This window comes from Rhinoderma darwinii, unplaced genomic scaffold (assembly GCF_050947455.1).
Source record: "Rhinoderma darwinii isolate aRhiDar2 unplaced genomic scaffold, aRhiDar2.hap1 Scaffold_3887, whole genome shotgun sequence".
NCBI lineage: Eukaryota > Metazoa > Chordata > Amphibia > Anura > Rhinodermatidae > Rhinoderma > Rhinoderma darwinii.
In genome coordinates this window covers 26,011-39,948 of record NW_027463515.1, presented here as the reverse complement: position 1 = coordinate 39,948, position 13,938 = coordinate 26,011, and the positions used below count along the sequence as shown (strand labels likewise).

At 41.9% G+C, this 13,938-nt stretch overlaps 58 pseudogenes; all 58 read right to left on the bottom strand.

Moving 5' to 3' along the window:
• Positions 1-4: 4 nt before the first annotated feature.
• On the bottom strand, positions 5-123 carry LOC142708035 (5S ribosomal RNA; annotated as a pseudogene).
• A 67-nt stretch (positions 124-190) lies between these two features.
• Positions 191-309, bottom strand: LOC142708102 (5S ribosomal RNA; annotated as a pseudogene).
• Positions 310-376: 67 nt separating this feature from the next.
• Positions 377-495, bottom strand: LOC142708047 (5S ribosomal RNA; annotated as a pseudogene).
• A 67-nt stretch (positions 496-562) lies between these two features.
• LOC142707976 (5S ribosomal RNA) lies at positions 563-681 on the bottom strand (annotated as a pseudogene).
• Positions 682-748: 67 nt separating this feature from the next.
• LOC142707850 (5S ribosomal RNA) lies at positions 749-867 on the bottom strand (annotated as a pseudogene).
• A 67-nt stretch (positions 868-934) lies between these two features.
• LOC142708054 (5S ribosomal RNA) lies at positions 935-1,053 on the bottom strand (annotated as a pseudogene).
• Positions 1,054-1,120: 67 nt separating this feature from the next.
• On the bottom strand, positions 1,121-1,239 carry LOC142707855 (5S ribosomal RNA; annotated as a pseudogene).
• Positions 1,240-1,306: 67 nt separating this feature from the next.
• LOC142708008 (5S ribosomal RNA) lies at positions 1,307-1,425 on the bottom strand (annotated as a pseudogene).
• Positions 1,426-1,492: 67 nt separating this feature from the next.
• On the bottom strand, positions 1,493-1,611 carry LOC142707854 (5S ribosomal RNA; annotated as a pseudogene).
• Positions 1,612-1,856: 245 nt separating this feature from the next.
• On the bottom strand, positions 1,857-1,975 carry LOC142707888 (5S ribosomal RNA; annotated as a pseudogene).
• Positions 1,976-2,042: 67 nt separating this feature from the next.
• Positions 2,043-2,161, bottom strand: LOC142708079 (5S ribosomal RNA; annotated as a pseudogene).
• Positions 2,162-2,228: 67 nt separating this feature from the next.
• On the bottom strand, positions 2,229-2,347 carry LOC142707853 (5S ribosomal RNA; annotated as a pseudogene).
• A 253-nt stretch (positions 2,348-2,600) lies between these two features.
• Positions 2,601-2,719, bottom strand: LOC142707886 (5S ribosomal RNA; annotated as a pseudogene).
• A 66-nt stretch (positions 2,720-2,785) lies between these two features.
• LOC142708020 (5S ribosomal RNA) lies at positions 2,786-2,904 on the bottom strand (annotated as a pseudogene).
• Positions 2,905-3,157: 253 nt separating this feature from the next.
• On the bottom strand, positions 3,158-3,276 carry LOC142707897 (5S ribosomal RNA; annotated as a pseudogene).
• A 67-nt stretch (positions 3,277-3,343) lies between these two features.
• LOC142707950 (5S ribosomal RNA) lies at positions 3,344-3,462 on the bottom strand (annotated as a pseudogene).
• A 67-nt stretch (positions 3,463-3,529) lies between these two features.
• Positions 3,530-3,648, bottom strand: LOC142707939 (5S ribosomal RNA; annotated as a pseudogene).
• Positions 3,649-3,715: 67 nt separating this feature from the next.
• LOC142707931 (5S ribosomal RNA) lies at positions 3,716-3,834 on the bottom strand (annotated as a pseudogene).
• A 67-nt stretch (positions 3,835-3,901) lies between these two features.
• On the bottom strand, positions 3,902-4,020 carry LOC142707852 (5S ribosomal RNA; annotated as a pseudogene).
• A 67-nt stretch (positions 4,021-4,087) lies between these two features.
• Positions 4,088-4,206, bottom strand: LOC142707980 (5S ribosomal RNA; annotated as a pseudogene).
• A 67-nt stretch (positions 4,207-4,273) lies between these two features.
• LOC142708043 (5S ribosomal RNA) lies at positions 4,274-4,392 on the bottom strand (annotated as a pseudogene).
• Positions 4,393-4,459: 67 nt separating this feature from the next.
• LOC142707921 (5S ribosomal RNA) lies at positions 4,460-4,578 on the bottom strand (annotated as a pseudogene).
• A 67-nt stretch (positions 4,579-4,645) lies between these two features.
• Positions 4,646-4,764, bottom strand: LOC142707955 (5S ribosomal RNA; annotated as a pseudogene).
• A 67-nt stretch (positions 4,765-4,831) lies between these two features.
• On the bottom strand, positions 4,832-4,950 carry LOC142708002 (5S ribosomal RNA; annotated as a pseudogene).
• A 67-nt stretch (positions 4,951-5,017) lies between these two features.
• LOC142708077 (5S ribosomal RNA) lies at positions 5,018-5,136 on the bottom strand (annotated as a pseudogene).
• Positions 5,137-5,203: 67 nt separating this feature from the next.
• LOC142707851 (5S ribosomal RNA) lies at positions 5,204-5,322 on the bottom strand (annotated as a pseudogene).
• Positions 5,323-5,389: 67 nt separating this feature from the next.
• Positions 5,390-5,508, bottom strand: LOC142708030 (5S ribosomal RNA; annotated as a pseudogene).
• Positions 5,509-5,753: 245 nt separating this feature from the next.
• LOC142707911 (5S ribosomal RNA) lies at positions 5,754-5,872 on the bottom strand (annotated as a pseudogene).
• Positions 5,873-5,939: 67 nt separating this feature from the next.
• On the bottom strand, positions 5,940-6,058 carry LOC142707849 (5S ribosomal RNA; annotated as a pseudogene).
• Positions 6,059-6,125: 67 nt separating this feature from the next.
• On the bottom strand, positions 6,126-6,244 carry LOC142707848 (5S ribosomal RNA; annotated as a pseudogene).
• A 253-nt stretch (positions 6,245-6,497) lies between these two features.
• On the bottom strand, positions 6,498-6,616 carry LOC142707874 (5S ribosomal RNA; annotated as a pseudogene).
• A 67-nt stretch (positions 6,617-6,683) lies between these two features.
• LOC142708010 (5S ribosomal RNA) lies at positions 6,684-6,802 on the bottom strand (annotated as a pseudogene).
• A 253-nt stretch (positions 6,803-7,055) lies between these two features.
• LOC142707995 (5S ribosomal RNA) lies at positions 7,056-7,174 on the bottom strand (annotated as a pseudogene).
• A 67-nt stretch (positions 7,175-7,241) lies between these two features.
• Positions 7,242-7,360, bottom strand: LOC142707930 (5S ribosomal RNA; annotated as a pseudogene).
• Positions 7,361-7,613: 253 nt separating this feature from the next.
• On the bottom strand, positions 7,614-7,732 carry LOC142708076 (5S ribosomal RNA; annotated as a pseudogene).
• Positions 7,733-7,799: 67 nt separating this feature from the next.
• On the bottom strand, positions 7,800-7,918 carry LOC142708025 (5S ribosomal RNA; annotated as a pseudogene).
• Positions 7,919-7,985: 67 nt separating this feature from the next.
• LOC142708099 (5S ribosomal RNA) lies at positions 7,986-8,104 on the bottom strand (annotated as a pseudogene).
• Positions 8,105-8,171: 67 nt separating this feature from the next.
• On the bottom strand, positions 8,172-8,290 carry LOC142707982 (5S ribosomal RNA; annotated as a pseudogene).
• Positions 8,291-8,357: 67 nt separating this feature from the next.
• Positions 8,358-8,476, bottom strand: LOC142708048 (5S ribosomal RNA; annotated as a pseudogene).
• Positions 8,477-8,543: 67 nt separating this feature from the next.
• On the bottom strand, positions 8,544-8,662 carry LOC142708073 (5S ribosomal RNA; annotated as a pseudogene).
• Positions 8,663-8,915: 253 nt separating this feature from the next.
• On the bottom strand, positions 8,916-9,034 carry LOC142707847 (5S ribosomal RNA; annotated as a pseudogene).
• Positions 9,035-9,101: 67 nt separating this feature from the next.
• Positions 9,102-9,220, bottom strand: LOC142707887 (5S ribosomal RNA; annotated as a pseudogene).
• A 67-nt stretch (positions 9,221-9,287) lies between these two features.
• On the bottom strand, positions 9,288-9,406 carry LOC142708075 (5S ribosomal RNA; annotated as a pseudogene).
• Positions 9,407-9,473: 67 nt separating this feature from the next.
• On the bottom strand, positions 9,474-9,592 carry LOC142708096 (5S ribosomal RNA; annotated as a pseudogene).
• Positions 9,593-9,659: 67 nt separating this feature from the next.
• Positions 9,660-9,778, bottom strand: LOC142708053 (5S ribosomal RNA; annotated as a pseudogene).
• Positions 9,779-9,845: 67 nt separating this feature from the next.
• LOC142708074 (5S ribosomal RNA) lies at positions 9,846-9,964 on the bottom strand (annotated as a pseudogene).
• Positions 9,965-10,031: 67 nt separating this feature from the next.
• On the bottom strand, positions 10,032-10,150 carry LOC142707914 (5S ribosomal RNA; annotated as a pseudogene).
• A 67-nt stretch (positions 10,151-10,217) lies between these two features.
• On the bottom strand, positions 10,218-10,336 carry LOC142707902 (5S ribosomal RNA; annotated as a pseudogene).
• Positions 10,337-10,403: 67 nt separating this feature from the next.
• Positions 10,404-10,522, bottom strand: LOC142708059 (5S ribosomal RNA; annotated as a pseudogene).
• Positions 10,523-10,588: 66 nt separating this feature from the next.
• Positions 10,589-10,707, bottom strand: LOC142707845 (5S ribosomal RNA; annotated as a pseudogene).
• A 67-nt stretch (positions 10,708-10,774) lies between these two features.
• On the bottom strand, positions 10,775-10,893 carry LOC142707981 (5S ribosomal RNA; annotated as a pseudogene).
• Positions 10,894-12,270: 1,377 nt separating this feature from the next.
• Positions 12,271-12,390, bottom strand: LOC142708027 (5S ribosomal RNA; annotated as a pseudogene).
• A 253-nt stretch (positions 12,391-12,643) lies between these two features.
• LOC142708009 (5S ribosomal RNA) lies at positions 12,644-12,762 on the bottom strand (annotated as a pseudogene).
• A 67-nt stretch (positions 12,763-12,829) lies between these two features.
• Positions 12,830-12,948, bottom strand: LOC142707994 (5S ribosomal RNA; annotated as a pseudogene).
• Positions 12,949-13,201: 253 nt separating this feature from the next.
• On the bottom strand, positions 13,202-13,320 carry LOC142707876 (5S ribosomal RNA; annotated as a pseudogene).
• Positions 13,321-13,387: 67 nt separating this feature from the next.
• LOC142707971 (5S ribosomal RNA) lies at positions 13,388-13,506 on the bottom strand (annotated as a pseudogene).
• Positions 13,507-13,573: 67 nt separating this feature from the next.
• On the bottom strand, positions 13,574-13,692 carry LOC142707885 (5S ribosomal RNA; annotated as a pseudogene).
• A 67-nt stretch (positions 13,693-13,759) lies between these two features.
• Positions 13,760-13,878, bottom strand: LOC142707952 (5S ribosomal RNA; annotated as a pseudogene).
• Positions 13,879-13,938: the final 60 nt, after the last annotated feature.

Sequence of the window (13,938 nt, the reverse complement as noted above, 5' to 3'; positions counted from 1 at the left end):
AAAAAGGCAACCGCACCACGGATTCCCAGACAGTCTCCCACACTGGTACTAGTGAGGCCTTAAGCTGTGTAACTTCGGCGATCTAACGAGAGCAGGCACATTCAGCTTAGAATGGCCATTGACATTAAATGCTTTAATCCATAGTCCTTTTTAATCGATTGTGAAACAAAATCTAAACGACATAATAAAAAGTCAACAGCACCACGGATTCCCAGACAGTCTCCCACACTGGTACTAGCGAGGCCTTAAGCTGTGTAACTTCTGCAATCTGACGAGAGCAGGGACATTCAGCTTAGAATGGCCATTGACATTAAATGCTTTAATCCATAGTCCTTTATAATCGATTGTGAAACAAAAACTAAACGACATAATAAAAAGTCAACCGCACCACGGATTCCCAGACAGTCTCCGACACTAGTACTAGCGAGGCCTTAAGCTGTGTAACTTCTGCGATCTGACGAGAGAAGGCACATTCAGCTTAGAATGGCCATTGACATTAAATGCTTTAATCCATAGTCCTTTTTAATCGATTGTGAAACAAAATCTAAACGACATAATAAAAAGTCAACCGCACCACGGATTCCCAGACAGTCTCCCACACTGGTACTAGCGAGGCCTTAAGCTGTGTAACTTCTGCGATTTGACGAGAGCAGGCACATTCAGCTTAGAATGGCCATTGACATTAAATGCTTTAATCCATAGTCCTTTTTAATCGATTGTGAAACAAAATCTAAACGACATAATAAAAAGTCAACCGCACCACGGATTCCCAGACAGTCTCCCACACTGGTACTAGCGAGGCCTTAAGCTGTGTAACTTCTGCGTTCTGACGAGAGCAGGCACATTCAGCTTAGAATGGCCATTGACGTTCAATGCTTTAATCCATAGTCTTATTTAATCTATTGTGAAACACAATCTAAACGACATAATAAAAAGGCAGCCGCACCACGGATTCCCAGACAGTCTCCCACACTGGTACTATCGAGGCCTTAAGCTGTGTAACTTCGGCGATCTGACGAGAGCAGGCACATTCAGCTTAGAATGGCCATTGACATTAAATGCTTTAATCCATAGTCCTTTTTAATCGATTGTGAAACAAAATCTAAACGACATAATAAAAAGTCAACCGCACCACGGATTCCCAGACAGTCTCCCACACTGGTACTAGCGAGGCCTTAAGCTGTGTAACTTCTGCGATCTGACGAGAGCAGGGACATTCAGCTTAGAATGGCCATTGACATTAAATGCTTTAATCCATAGTCCTTTTTAATCGATTGTGAAACAAAATCTAATCGACATAATAAAAAGTCAACCGCACCACGGATTCCCAGACAGTCTCCCACACTGGTACTAGCGAGGCCTTAAGCTGTGTAACTTCTGCGATATGACGAGAGCAGGCACATTCAGCTTAGAATGGCCATTGACATTAAATGCTTTAATCCATAGTCCTTTTTAATCGATTGTGAAACAAAATCTAAACGACATAATAAATAGTCAACCGCACCACGGATTCCCAGACAGTCTCCCACACTGGTACTAGCGAGGCCTTAAGCTGTGTAACTTCTGCGATCTGACGAGAGCAGGGACATTCAGCTTAGAATGGCCATTGACATTAAATTCTTTAATCCATAGTCCTTTTTAATCGATTGTGAAACAAAATCTAAACGACATAATAAAAAGTCAACCGCCCCACGGATTCCCAGACAGTCTCCCACATAAGTACTAGCAAGGCCTTAAGCTGTGTAACTTCTGCGATCTGACGCACATTCAGCTTAGAATGGCCATTGACATTAAATGCTTTAATCCATAGTCCTTTTTAATCGATTGTGAAACAAAATCTAAACGACATACTAAAAATTCAACCGCACCACGGATTCCCAGACAGTCTCCCACACTGGTACTAGCGAGGCCTTAAGCTGTGTAACTTCTGCGTTCTGACGAGAGCAGGCACATTCAGCTTAGAATGGCCATTGACGTTCAATGCTTTAATCCATAGTCCTATTTAATCTATTGTGAAACAAAATCTAAACGACATAATAAAAAGTCAACCGCACCACGGATTCCCAGACAGTCTCCCACACTGGTACTAGCGAGGCCTTAAGCTGTGTAACTTCTGCGATCTGACGAGAGCAGGCACATTCAGCTTAGAATGGCCATTGACATTAAATGCTTTAATCCATAGTCCTTTTTAATCGATTGTGAAAAAAAATCTAAACGACATAATAAGAAGTCAACCGCACCACGGATTCCCAGACAGTCTCCCACACTGGTACTAGCGAGGCCTTAAGCTGTGTAACTTCTGCGATCTGACGAGAGCAGGGACATTCAGCTTAGAATGGCCATTGACGTTAAATGCTTTAATCCATAGTCCTATTTCATCTATTGTGAAACAAAATCTAAACGACATAATAAAAAGTCAACCGCACCACGGATTCCCAGACAGCCTCCCACACTGGTACTAGCGAGGCGTTAAGCTGTGTAACTTCTGCGATCTAACGAGAGCAGGCACATTCAGTTTAGAAAGGCCATTGACATTAAATGCTTTATTCCATAGTCCTTTTTAATCGATTGTGAAACAAAATCAAAACAACATAATAAAAAGTCAACCGCACCACGGATTCCCAGACAGTCTCCCACACTGGTACTAGCGAGGCCTTAAGCTGTGTAACTTCTGCGATCTGATGAGAGCAGGCACATTCAGCTTAGAATGGCCATTGACATTAAAAGCTTTAATCATAGTGCTATTTAATCTATTGTGAAACAAAATCTAAACAACATAATAAAAAGTCAACCGCACCACGGATTCCCAGACAGTCTCCCACACTGGTACTAGCAAGGCCTTAAGCTGTGTAACTTCTGCGATCTGCCGAGAGCAGGGACATTCAGCTTAGAATGGCCATTGACATTAAATGCTTTAATCCATAGTCCTTTTTAATCGATTGTGAAACAAAATCTAAACGACATAATAAAAAGGCAAACGCACCACGAATTCCCAGACAGTCTCCCACACTGCTACTAGCGAGGCCTTAAGCTGTGTAACTTCTGCGATTTGACGAGAGCAGGGACATTCAGCTTAGAATGGCCATCGACATTAAATGCTTTAATCCATAGTCCTTTTTAATCGATTGTGAAACAAAATCTAAACGACATAATAAAAATTCAACCGCACCACGGATTCCCAGACAGTCTCCCACACTGGTACTAGCGAGGTCTTAAGCTGTGTAACTTCTGCGATCTGACGAGAGCAGGCACATTCAGCTTAGAATGGCCATTGAAGTTAAATGTTTTAATCCATAGTCCTATTTAATCTATTGTGAAACAAAATCTAAACGACATAATAAAAAGTCAACCGCACCACGGATTCCCAGACAGTCTCCCACACTGGTACTAGCGAGGCCTTAAGCTGTGTAACTTCGGCGATCTGACGAGAGCAGGCACATTCAGCTTAGAATGGCCATTGACATTAAATGCTTTAATCCATAGTCCTTTTTAATCGATTGTGAAACAAAATCTAAACGACATAATAAAAAGTCAACCGCACCACGGATTCCCAGACAGTCTCCCACACTGGTACTAGCGAGGCCTTAAGCTGTGTAATTTCGGCGATCTGACGAGAGCAGGCACATTCAGCTTAGAATGGCCATTGACATTAAATGCTCTAATCCATAGTCCTTTTTAATCGATTGTGAAACAAAATCTAAACGACATAATAAAAATTCAACCGCACCACGGATTCCCAGACAGTCTCCCACACTGGTACTAGCGAGGCCTTAAGCTGTGTAACTTCTGCGATCTGACGAGAGCAGGCACATTCAGCTTAGAATGGCCATTGACATTAAATGCTTTAATCCATAGTCCTTTTTAATCGATTGTGAAACAAAATCTAAACGACATAATAAAAAGTCAACCGCACCACGGATTCCCAGACAGTCTCCCACACTGGTACTAGCGAGGCCTTAAGCTGTGTAACTTCTGCGATCTGACGAGAGCAGGGACATTCAGCTTAGAATGGCCATTGACGCTAAATGCTTTAATCCATAGTCCTATTTAATCTATTGTGAAACAAAATCTAAACGACATAATAAAAAGTCAACCGCACCATGGATTCCCAGACAGTCTCCCACACTGGTACTAGCGAGGCCTTAAGCTGTGTAACTTCTGCGATCTGACGAGAGCAGGGACATTCAGCTTAGAATGGCCATTGACATTAAATGCTTTAATCCATAGTCCTTTTTAATCGATTGTGAAACAAAATCTAAACGACATAATAAAAATTCAACCGCATCACGGATTACCAGACAGTCTCCCACACTAGTACTAGCGAGGCCTTAAGCTGTGTAACTTCTGCGTTCTGACGAGAGCAGGCACATTCAGCTTAGAATGGCGATTGACGTTAAATGCTTTAATCCATAGTCCTATTTAATCTATTGTGAAACAAAATCTAAACGACATAATAAAAAGTCAACCGCACCACGGATTCCCAGAAAGTCTCCGACACTGGTACTAGCGAGGCCTTAAGCTGTGTAACTTCTGCGATCTGACGAGAGCAGGAACATTCAGCTTAGAATGGCCATTGACATTAAATGCTTTAATCCATAGTCCTTTTTAATCGATTGTGAAACAAAATCTAAACGACATAATAAAAAGTAAACCGCACCACGGATTCCCAGACAGTCTCCCACACTGGTACTAGCGAGGCCTTAAGCTGTGTAACTTCTGCGATCTGACGAGAGCAGGGACATTCAGCTTAGAATGGCCATTGACATTAAATGCTTTAATCCATAGTCCTTTTTAATCGATTGTGAAACAAAATCTAAACGACATAATAAAAATTCAACCGCACCACGGATTCCCAGACAGTCTCCCACACTGGTACTAGCGAGGCCTTAAGCTGTGTAACTTCTACGATCTGACGAGAGCAGGCACATTCAGCTTAGAATGGCCATTGACGTTAAATGCTTTAATCCATAGTCCTATTTAATCTATTGTGAAACAAAATCTAAACGACATAATAAAAAGTCAACCGCACCACGGATTCCCAGACAGTCTCCCACACTGGTACTAGCGAGGCCTTAAGCTGTGTAACTTCTGCGATCTGACGAGAGCAGGCACATTCAGCTTAGAATGGCCATTGACATTAAATGCTTTAATCCATAGTCCTTTTTAATCGATTGTGAAACAAAATCTAAACGACATAATAAATAGTCAACCGCACCACGGATTCCCAGACAGTCTCCCACACTGGTACTAGCGAGGCCTTAAGCTGTGTAACTTCTGCGATCTGACGAGAGCAGGGACATTCAGCTTAGAATGGCCATTGACATTAAATTCTTTAATCCATAGTCCTTTTTAATCGATTGTGAAACAAAATCTAAACGACATAATAAAAATTCAACCGCACCACGGATTCACAGACAGTCTCCCACACTGGTACTAGCGAGGCCTTAAGCTGTGTAACTTCTGCGATCTGACGAGAGCAGGCACAATCAGCTTAGAATGGCCATTGACGTTAAATCCTTTAATCCATAGTCCTATTTAATCTATTGTGAAACAAAATCTAAACGACATAATAAAAAGTCAACCGCCCCACGGATTCCCAGACAGTCTCCCACGTAAGTACTAGCAAGGCCTTAAGCTGTGTAACTTCTGCGATCTGACGCACATTCAGCTTAGAATGGCCATTGACATTAAATGCTTTAATCCATAGTCCTTTTTAATCGATTGTGAAACAAAATCTAAACGACATAATAAAAATTCAACCGCACCACGGATTCCCAGACAGTCTCCCACACTGGTACTAGTGAGGCCTTAAGCTGTGTAACTTCTGCGTTCTGACGAGAGCAGGCACATTCAGCTTAGAATGGCCATTGACGTTCAATGCTTTAATCCATAGTCCTATTTAATCTATTGTGAAACAAAATCTAAACGACATAATAAAAAGTCAACCGCACCACGGATTCCCAGACAGTCTCCCACACTGGTACTAGCGAGGCCTTAAGCTGTGTAACTTCTGCGATCTGACGAGAGCAGGGACATTCAGCTTAGAATGGCCATTGACATTAAATGCTTTAATCCATAGTCCTTTTTAATCGATTGTGAAAAAAAATCTAAACGACACAATAAGAAGTCAACCGCACCACGGATTCCCAGACAGTCTCCCACACTGGTACTAGCGAGGCCTTAAGCTGTGTAACTTCTGCGATCTGACGAGAGCAGGGACATTCAGCTTAGAATGGCCATTGACGTTAAATGCTTTAATCCATAGTCCTATTTAATCTATTGTGAAACAAAATCTAAACGACATAATAAAAAGTCAACCGCACCACGGATTCCCAGACAGTCTCCCACACTGGTACTAGCGAGGCGTTAAGCTGTGTAACTTCTGCGATCTAACAAGAGCAGGCACATTCAGTTTAGAACGGCAATTGACATGAAATGCTTTATTCCATAGTCCTTTTTAATCGATTGTGAAACAAAATCTAAACAACATAATAAAAAGTCAACCGCACCACGGATTCCCAGACAGTCTCCCACACTGGTACTAGCGAGGCCTTAAGCTGTGTAACTTCTGCGATCTGATGAGAGCAGGCACATTCAGCTTAGAATGGCCATTGACATTAAAAGCTTTAATCCATAGTCCTATTTAATCTATTGTGAAACAAAATCTAAACAACATAATAAAAAGTCAACCGCACCACGGATTCCCAGACAGTCTCCCACACTGGTACTAGCAAGGCCTTAAGCTGTGTAACTTCTGCGATCTGACGAGAGCAGGGACATTCAGCTTTGAATGGCCATTGACATTAAATGCTTTAATCCATAGTCCTTTTTAATCGATTGTGAAACAAAATCTAAACGACATAATAAAAAGGCAAACGCACCACGGATTCCCAGACAGTCTCCCACACTGGTACTAGCGAGGCCTTAAGCTGTGTAACTTCTGCGATCTGACAAGAGCAGGGACATTCAGCTTAGAATAGCCATTGACATTAAATGCTTTAATCCATAGTCCTTTTTAATCGATTGTGAAACAAAATCTAAACGACATAATAAAAATTCAACCGCACCACGGATTCCCAGACAGTCTCCCACACTGCTACTAGCGAGGCCTTAAGCTGTGTAACTTCTGCGATCTGACGAGAGCAGGCACATTCAGCTTAGAATGGCCATTGACATTAAATGCTTTAATCCATAGTCCTTTTTAATCGATTGTGAAACAAAATCTAAACGACATAATAAAAATTCAACCGCACCACGGATTCCCAGACAGTCTCCCACACTGGTACTAGCGAGGCCTTAAGCTGTGTAACTTCTGCGATCTGACGAGAGCAGGCACATTCAGCTTAGAATGGCCATTGACGTTCAATGCTTTAATCCATAGTCCTATTTAATCTATTGTGAAACAAAATCTAAACGACATAATAAAAAGTGAACCGCCCCACGGATTCCCAGACAGTCTCCCACACTGGTACTAGCAAGGACTTAAGCTGTGTAACTTCGGCGATCTGACGAGAGCAGGCACATTCAGCTTAGAATGGCCATTGACATTAAATACTTTAATCCATAGTCCTTTTTAATCGATTGTGAAACAAAATCTAAACGACATAATAAAAAGTCAACCGCACCACGGATTCCCAGACAGTCTCCCACACTGGTACTAGCGAGGCCTTAAGCTGTGTAACTTCTGCGATCTGACGAGAGCAGGCACATTCAGCTTAGAATGGCCATTGACATAAAATGCTTTAATCCATAGTCCTTTTTAATCGATTGTGAAACAAAATCTAAACGACATAATAAAAAGTCAACCGCACCACGGATTTCCAGACAGTCTCCCACACTGGTACTAGCGAGGCCTTAAGCTATGTAACTTCTGCGATCTGACGAGAGCAGGGACATTCAGCTTAGAATGGCCATTGACGTGAAATGCTTTAATCCATAGTCCTATTTAATCTATTGTGAAACAAAATCTAAACGACATAATAAAAAGTCAACCGCACCACGAATTCCCAGACAGTCTCCCACACTGGTACTAGCGAGGCCTTAAGCTGTGTAACTTCTGCGATCTGACGAGAGCAGGGACATTCAGCTTAGAATGGCCATTGACATTAAATGCTTTAATCCATAGTCCTTTATAATCGATTGTGAAACAAAATCTAAACGACATAATAAAAATTCAACCGCACCACGGATTCCCAGACAGTCTCCCACACTGGTACTAGCGAGGCCTTAAGCTGTGTAATTTCTGCGTTCTGACGAGGGCAGGCACATTCAGCTTAGAATGGCCATTGACGTTCAATGCTTTAATCCATAGTCCTATTTAATCTATTGTGAAACAAAATCTAAACGACATAATAAAAAGTCAACCGCCCCACGGATTCCCAGACAGTCTCCCACACTGGTACTAGCAAGGACTTAAGCTGTGTAACTTCGGCGATCTGACGAGAGCAGGCACATTCAGCTTAGAATGGCCATTGACATTAAATACTTTAATCCATAGTCCTTTTTAATCGATTGTGAAACAAAATCTAAACGACATAATAAAAAGTCAACCGCACCACGAATTCCCAGACAGTCTCCCACACTGGTACTAGCGAGGCCTTAAGCTGTGTAACTTCTGCGATCTGACGAGAGCAGGCACATTCAGCTTAGAATGGCCATTGACATTAAATGCTTTAATCCATAGTCCTTTTTAATCGATTGTGAAACAAAATCTAAACGACATAATAAAAAGTCAACCGCACCACGGATTCCCAGACAGTCTCCCACACTGGTACTAGCGAGGTCTTAAGCTGTGTAACTTCTGCAATCTGACAAGAGCAGGCACATTCAGATTACAATGGCCATTGACATTAAAAGCCTTAATCCATAGTCCTATTTAATCTATTGTGAAACAAAATCTAAACAACATAATAAAAAGTCAACCGCACCACGGATTCCCAGACAGTCTCCCACACTGGTACTAGCGAGGCCTTAAGCTGTGTAACTTCTGCGATCTGACGAGAGCAGGGACATTCAGCTTAGAATGGCCATTGACATTAAATGCTTTAATCCATAGTCCTTTATAATCGATTGTGAAACAAAAACTAAACGACATAATAAAAATTCAACCGCACCACGGATTCCCAGACAGTCTCCCACACTGGTACTAGCGAGGCCTTAAGCTGTGTAACTTCTGCGTTCTGACGAGAGCAGGCACATTCAGCTTAGAATGGCCATTGACGTTCAATGCTTTAATCCATAGTCCTATTTAATCTATTGTGAAACAAAATCTAAACGACATAATAAAAAGTCAACCGCACCACGGATTCCCAGACAGTCTCCCACACTGGTACTAGCGAGGCCTTAAGCTGTGTAACTTCTGCGATCTGACGAGAGCAGGCACATTCAGCTTAGAATGGCCATTGACATTAAATGCTTTAATCCATAGTCCTTTTTAATCTATTGTGAAACAAAATCTAAACGACATAATAAAAAGTCAACCGCACCACGGATTCCCAGACAGTCTCCCACACTGGTACTAGCGAGGCCTTAAGCTGTGTAACTTCTGCGTTCTGACGAGAGCAGGCACATTCAGCTTAGAATGGCCATTGACGTTCAATGCTTTAATCCATAGTCTTATTTAATCTATTGTGAAACACAATCTAAACGACATAATAAAAAGGCAGCCGCACCACGGATTCCCAGACAGTCTCCCACACTGGTACTATCGAGGCCTTAAGCTGTGTAACTTCGGCGATCTGACGAGAGCAGGCACATTCAGCTTAGAATGGCCATTGACATTAAATGCTTTAATCCATAGTCCTTTTTAATCGATTGTGAAACAAAATCTAAACGACATAATAAAAAGTCAACAGCACCACGGATTCCCAGACAGTCTCCCACACTGGTACTAGCCAGGCCTTAAGCTGTGTAACTTCTGCGATCTGACGAGAGCAGGGACATTCAGCTTAGAATGGCCATTGACGTTAAATGCTTTAATCCATAGTCCTATTTAATCTATTTTGAAACAAAATCTAAACAACATAATAAAAAGTCAACCGCACCACGGATTCCCAGACAGTCTCCCACACTGGTACTAGCAAGGCCTTAAGCTGTGTAACTTCTGCGATCTGACGAGAGCAGGGACATTCAGCTTAGAATGGCCATTGACATTAAATGCTTTAATCCATAGTCCTTTTTAATCGATTGTGAAACAAAATCTAAACGACATAATAAAAATTCAACCGCACCACGGATTCCCAGACAGTCTCCAACACTAGTACTAGCGAGGCCTTAAGCTGAGTAACTTCTGCGTTCTGACGAGAGCAGGCACATTCAGCTTAGAATGGCGATTGACGTTAAATGCTTTAATCCATAGTCCTATTTAATCTATTGTGAAACAAAATCTAAACGACATAATAAAAAGTCGACCGCACCACGGATTCCCAGACAGTCTCCCACACTTGTACTAGCGAGGCCTTAAGCTGTGTAACTTCTGCGATCTGACGAGAGCAGGCACATTCACCTTAGAATGGCCATTGACATTAAAAGCCTTATCCATAGTCCTATTTAATCTATTGTGAAACAAAATCTAAACAACATAATAAAAAGTCAACCGCACCACGGATTCCCAGACAGTCTCCCACACTGGTACTAGCGAGGCCTTAAGCTGTGTAACTTCTGCGATCTGACGAGAGCAGGGACATTCAGCTTAGAATGGCCATTGACATTAAATGCTTTAATCCATAGTCCTTTTTAATCGATTGTGAAACAAAATCTAAACGACATAATAAAAAGTCAACCGCACCACAGATTCCCAGACAGTCTCCCACACTGGTACTAGCGAGGCCTTAAGCTGTGTAACGTCTGCGATCTGACGAGAGCAGGGACATTCAGCTTAGAATGGCCATTGACATTAAATGCTTTAATCCATAGTCCTTTTTAATCGATTGTGAAACAAAATCTAAACGACATAATAAAAAGTCAACCGCACCACGGATTCCCAGACAGTCTCCCACACTGGTACTAGCGAGGCCTTAAGCTGTGTAACTTCTGCGATCTGACGAGAGCAGGGACCGGCTCCGTCGCACACCCCCTAGCGGGTCCGGTAGGTTACCCCACCCCTTCCGGAACAGCATCATATGACGCGCACGTAGAAGGATTGTGATTGGTGCTCGCTGAAGTCAAGATGTGATTGGCGCATTCGGCATTGTGGGCGTGTTCATGCCCGTAGAATGAATGTGATTGGTGCGCGCTGAAGCCATGATGTGATTGGTGCGTACTGAGTTGTGGGCTTGTTCATTGAACAGAAGTATGCCCTGACATGCCTGGAACGCGTCCGAACATGTTTTCTGCGGTTTTCTGAAACTATAAGTATACCTGTGTGCATGACAAGGTTACACTTTGAATAATGATTGTGATTGGTGCTCCCTGTAACCAAGGCATGACCAGGGTTATATCTGAACACGTTATTCACAAATTGTTTAAATAAAAGCTCAATTTGTTCTTTTTGTATAAACACATAAAATGGATTGGTAAATTTATTGTAAAGAAATAAAATACAAAATAAAACACCCGGGTGGGATTTGAAACCACAGCAGCTTATGTGTCTATTGGATTTTTAAGGCTAACGCCTTAAATCACTTGGGCACCCTGGTATAGGACAGATTGTGTGGAAATAGTGTATTAAGGAGATGATTCAGATGGAATTTTAGTTCAGGTGTAGCTAACATTGCGAAGCAATGTACATTTGACATAGTCAACCATTAAGGTAATGTCAAAACCAAATAAAAAGCAGACGTATATTTCAACATACATTCGTTTATTTTATAAAAACAAAAGCGTACTACAGTTGAAAAGGTAGAGTTATAAATATATGTCAGGCAAATAATGGCACATTTATAAAAAAGAGGCATTTAGTGAATATTTACAGAACAAATACACGTACAGATCAAAATACACAGGAACAACAAATATTTGCAGCTAAACAATGACAGGCACCGCCTATATACACAACTCCACAGTTACATAGTTAACCAATTTACAACAGGCAATACCATATCAAAGCGTCTTCTTGACAGTCACCGACCTGGGAGTCCAGATAAACTTGGGGAACCTAAAGAAACATTGAGGGGTGTAGAATGTCTTTTCTGAAGTGTTAAGGGCTCAGTCACGGGTGAATTATCAGACATATTGTTAAGCATTTTTAAATGGTCCAGATGCTGTCTAGTAGCTGCATTAACAGCAATTGTAGATGGCACATTTAACTCAGCCATGGAACCCAGAAAACTGTTCCAACCGGCACCACGGATTCCCAGACAGTCTCCCACACTGGTACTAGCGAGGCCTTAAGCTGTGTAACTTCTGCGATCTGACGAGAGCAGGCACATTCAGCTTAGAATGGCCATTGACGTTAAATGCTTTAATCCATAGTCCTATTTAATCTATTGTGAAACAAAATCTAAACGACATAATAAAAAGTCAACCGCACCACGGATTCCCAGACAGTCTCCCACACTGGTACTAGCAAGGCCTTAAGCTGTGTAACTTCTGCGATCTGACGAGAGAAGGCACATTCAGTTTAGAATGGCCATTGACAATAAATGCATTAATCCATAGTCCTATTTAATCTATTGTGAAACAAAATCTAAACGACATAATAAAAAGTCAACCGCACCACGGATTCCCAGAGAGTCTCCCACCCTGGTACTAGCGAGGCCTTAAGCTGTGTAACTTCTGCGATCTGACGAGAGCAGGCACATTCAACTTAGAATGGCCATTGACATTAAATGCTTTAATCCATAGTCCTTTTTAATCGATTGTGAAACAAAATCTAAACGACATAATAAAAAGGCAACCGCACCACGGATTCCCAGACAGTCTTCCACACTGGTACTAGCGAGGCCTTAAGCTGTGTAACTTCTGCGATCTGACGAGAGCAGGGACATTCAGCTTAGAATGGCCATTGACATAAAATGCTTTAATCCATAGTCTTTTTTAATCGATTGTGAAACAAAATCTAAACTACATAATAAAAATTCAACCGCACCACGGATTCCCAGACAGTCTCCCACACTGGTACTAGCGAGGCCTTAAGCTGTGTAACTTCTGCGATGTGACAAGAGCAGGCACATTCAGCTTAGAATGGCCATTGACGTTAAATGCTTTAATCCATAGTCCTATTTAATCTATTGTGAAACAACATCTAAACAACATAATAAAAAGTCAACTGCACCACGGATTCCCAGACAGTCTCCCACACTGGTACTAGCGAGGCCTTAAGCTGTGTAACTTCTGCGATCTGACGAGAGCAGGGACATTCAGCTTAGAATGGCCATTGACATTAAATGCTTTAATCCATAGTCCTTTTTAATCGATTGTGAAACAAAATCTAAACGACATAATAAAAATTCAACCGCACCACGGATTCCCAGACAGTCTCCCACACTGGTACTAGCGAGGCCTTAAGCTGTGTAACTTCTGCGATCTGACGAGAGCAGGGACATTCAGCTTAGAATGGCCATTGACATTAAATGCTTTAATCCATAGTCCTTTTTAATCGATTGTGAAACAAAATCTAAACGACATAATAAAAATTCAACCGCACCACGGATTCCCAGACAGTCTCCCACACTGGTACTAGCGAGGCCTTAAGCTGTGTAACTTCTGCGTTCTGACGAGAGCAGGCACATTCAGCTTAGAATGGCCATTGACGTTAAATGCTTTAATCCATAGTCCTATTTAATCTATTGTGAAACAAAATCTAAACGACATAATAAAAAGTCAACCGCACCACGGATTCCCAGACAGTCTCCCACACTGGTACTAGCGAGGCCTTAAGCTGTGTAACGTCTGCGATCTGACGAGAGCAGGGACATTCAGCTTAGAATGGCCATTGACATTAAATGCTTTAATCCATAGTCCTTTTTAATCGATTGTGAAACAAAATCTAAACGACAT